This window comes from Anabrus simplex, chromosome 1 (genome assembly GCF_040414725.1).
Source record: "Anabrus simplex isolate iqAnaSimp1 chromosome 1, ASM4041472v1, whole genome shotgun sequence".
Lineage (NCBI taxonomy): Eukaryota > Metazoa > Arthropoda > Insecta > Orthoptera > Tettigoniidae > Anabrus > Anabrus simplex.
The window spans coordinates 580,007,158-580,011,174 of record NC_090265.1 but is presented as its reverse complement, the minus strand read 5'-3'; the positions used below and the strand labels follow the sequence as shown (position 1 = coordinate 580,011,174).

Below are 4,017 nucleotides of genomic sequence, written 5' to 3'. Positions count from 1 at the left end.
TACTACTTTGAAAATCAATTCGCCGCCTCAGTTCAGAGAACTTCCTGTTTATTTCCCCTGTCATAAATATAAGGAGCTAAATTTCGTTTCCTATTATAATTAGGAAATGTGGCATGAAGTTATGAGATTTAAGTCCACTGAAAGAGAAAGCTTACTTACTTATCAATACAAGAAATAAAACGATAAAGAGAGATCTCAAGAAGCCGAAGACATAAGGGACTAAACAGAATAGAGTATAATAATTTTACTGTCGTTAAACAACGTACACATTTAATAAAAACTAGCATTTGTACCCGTCCTTCTCACAGTAATCTGCGGTGGATTACAAGTTTCCTTCAGGAATTTATGCAAAGCAACATGGCTCTAGTCTGGCCCCGCGGTGTAGGAAGCAACGCGTACGCCTGTCACCCGCCGGCCCCGGGTTCGTTTCCCGGCGGGTCATGGGTATTTAATTGTAATGATTAATATCCCTGGCCTGGGAACTGGGTGTTTGAGACGCCCTTAACCTTCCTTTCCTCACAAACAACATTCAACACTACTGCCATTCCAATTACACGCAGGTTCATACAATATGGTGCGAGTAGGGGCAAAAGATCCACATGGGTCGACACCCCGAACAAATAGTATTTTTTATGAAAGAACTTGGCTCTATTCACACGTTTCATGCAACATGTTAAAATGATATTTTACTACGACAGCCCGGGGAAGTATCGAAAATATGATGAACCTGAACCATTTCGAGAGAGAGAATGAGGACGATTTTCGAATTCATTGTACGGTACAGTTCCTGGTGCGAAGTTGTGCGAAATTTTCCGTGGTTCTCAGATTGCATATTATATCTCTGACCACTTACGCGGCACTCTGACGTTGATGATACCTCTCTTACTATTTGCTCTACCGAAAAGAGTAAAAATGGCTCATTAGTTTTTCCCGTTACTCACCTTGAAGTATCGTGCAGGACATACCCCACGGGCCTTGGACTAAAACTCCAATTTTTCGTAACCATCTGCGTTATTAGTCGTACGATAAATACGTACATGGCATAAAGGAACGGAAATAACATAAACGTTTGTTATATACAGTCTTTCGATAGACCTAATGTCAACGAAAATATTTTAGAATAATTTTCCTCTAAATACTAATTCTATGTGGTTATCATGACATTAAATGCACCTGATAACACAATCCGGAGTGATTCCAAATAAATAGTTTGGTTAAAATAAGTCCACCAGTTTTCCACTTCTAGGTTCATACAATATGGTGCCAGTAGGGGCAAAAGATCCACATGGGTCGACGCCCCGAACAAATAGCAATTTTTATGAAAAACTTGGCTCTATTCACACGTTTCATGCGACATGTTAAAATGATATTTTCCTACGACAGCCCGGGGAGTTTTGTTGAGATATATTCAGCCTTTTACCCGTGATGGTGGAACAAACAGGGAGACAGACAGACATACAAACAAACAAAAAACAGGCACGAAAGCTAAAAACTACTGATATGATTTCGGGTTGACCTAAAACGGATAAATATATCAAAAGTTGGCGAAATAAATAACATTACAGACAGCAGATCCCCTAGAATTTTATTTAAAGAATAATTAATTAATGTTATTGGTTGTACGTTCCACTAACTACTTTTATGGTTTTTAGAGATGCCGAGGTGTCGGAATATTGTTTAGGATGTGTTTTTAACGTTCCAGTAAATCTATTGACACGAGTATGACTTGTTTGAGCACCTTCAAATACAACCGGACTGAGCCAGGATCGAACCCGCCAACTTGAGGAGAAAAGGCGAGCGCTCCAAATTCTGAGCTACCCAACCCGGCCATGCAAATTTAATCGATGAAGTCTACCACATAGTAGAATAATTGAATATTGTAAACAAACATACATATTGCTCTATACGTATTAGTCGTCTTGTTCATGGCACACTTTAAAGTGAGCTCCCGTGGCAGACAATCGTACGAATTGGCATCAATGCGGGAGATACACTCTTGCGCGGACAGTTTGCCATCAACGATCAGATTTCTTTAGGCTTGTAGTAGTAACGCTATTTTGTCCATATTCTGGAATGTTTTTATGTCATAAATTATACACATGTTATAGGTATTACTTTGTTAATTTTTCTTTATTGACGATGAATTAGTAATATAATCTAACTGTTACAAAAGTGAGAACGAACCGATTCCAAGTATAAGTGTTGTGAAAGCAGGACTTATACAAACAACGGGAGTCAAGGAACGAGAGAGACTTCAAGCCGTTTAGCAGGAAATGTGTGCGTTTGTTTTCAATTCATCCACGAACTTAACTTTCCTGAAAAGAAGAAAAGCTCAAGTTTCTCATTAATAAATAAAATCTTTTATTGTAAGAAGTAAGGTGATAAATACGTGGTAAAATACATTTTTAATAATATAAATATGTTTTTGCAGGCAAGGGCCCATACATAAATTCTACAATGTAAACTTGAAACGAAAAGAGAAACGTACTTTTTAAATGGCCATTCACTATAAAATTTGCTTTACGATTCTTGTCGTTGTTACATAAGAATGCATGTTACCTATCGCATATTTATACACACAACTCAAAATACAATATTTTACAAATCTTGTAGTGGAATCCATGTAATGCTAAGCACGTTATCATGTGCCTAAGGTCATAACATGCTATCTTCCATTCATGAGCGTCACAGCAATCGTGGTGTAGAAATCGCTCCCTATCTATGTTATTTTCGCCCTAATTTTAGCTAGAATGTTTTCGTATGGTGGTGCAGTAGATTCAACTAATGGCGCAGGTATTCTATGTACAATGTTTCCTTAGCCATTTCATAAACAATCAGAGGTGGTGTCAATTTGGATACACAAAGTACTATTTTTTTCTAGCGGTTTTAGCGCCGCACTAACACTCAGAAAGCTTTGGCAATGCAAGGATTTGAAAGGGCTATGATTGGGGAGGTATCGGCCGTGGCCTTAATTAAGCATTCTCTTGGTGTGAAAATGCAAAACCACAGGTGACAACCTTCAGGATTTCCGACGGTGGAATTCAAACCCACCTTCTCCTTAATGCAAACTCACACCAAGTAATCGAAATAGACTTTCAACATATTAGGTCGTGTTACGTACATTTAGTACGTGTTGAAGAGATGTTAAATACAGAACAAAAATGACCAGCCGGACACCAGTGGGATCCGAACCCACAACCTCCCGATTTCGCGTCGGTTGCTCTACCAATTGAGCTATGGTGGCCCAGGCCATCTATGTTCTGTTGGAAAGGATCTGAGCTACAGGTCTGGCACTGCTGCTAGCACACTGTAGAGTGCGTTTAAGTCGCCTTTTGTGGGGCATGTCAATAAATATTGAATTTTCACGACCGCATTGTAATCGAAATAGACTTTCAACGTATTAGGTCGTGTTACGTACATTTAGTACGTGTTGAAGAGATGTTAAGTACAGAACAAAACTGGCCAGCCGGACACCAGTGGGATCCGAACCCACAACCTCCCGATCTGGCGTCGGTTGCTCTACCAATTGAGCTATGATGGCCCAGGTCATCTTTGTTCTGTTGGAAAGGATCTGAGCTACAGGTCTGGCACTGCTGCTAGCACACTGTAGAGTGCGTTTAAGTCGCCCGTTGTGGGGCATGTAAATCAATATTGAATTTTCACGACCGCATTGTAATCGAAATAGACTTTCAACGTATTAGGTCGTGTTACGTACATTTAGTACGTGTTAAAGAGATGTTAAGTGCAGAACAAAAATGGCCAAGTACTCTTGATACATGTCCAGAAATATTTTTCGGCTGTTGAAGAATTTTCTCTTTTTCCTTGTTTAAAATAAATTTTGTGTGAAATAATTTTAACTGCTTTACTAGCAATATCTCAAATGCTCAGAAATTTAGCGGCTCATCTAGCTAATCTCGAGACACATTAGTGTGCCATACTTACGACTTTTTTGCCGGGCAAGTTGGCCGTGCGTGTAGAGGCGCGCGGCTGTGAGCTTGCATCCGGGAGATAGTAGGT

General features: G+C 39.6%; 1 non-coding gene across 1 annotated transcript; it reads right to left on the bottom strand.

The window, feature by feature from the left end:
• Positions 1-3,464: 3,464 nt before the first annotated feature.
• TRNAW-CCA (transfer RNA tryptophan (anticodon CCA)) lies at positions 3,465-3,541 on the bottom strand. The gene has a single exon. It is a non-coding gene; the product is annotated as a tRNA-Trp (tRNA).
• Between the last annotated feature and the right edge of the window lie 476 nt (positions 3,542-4,017).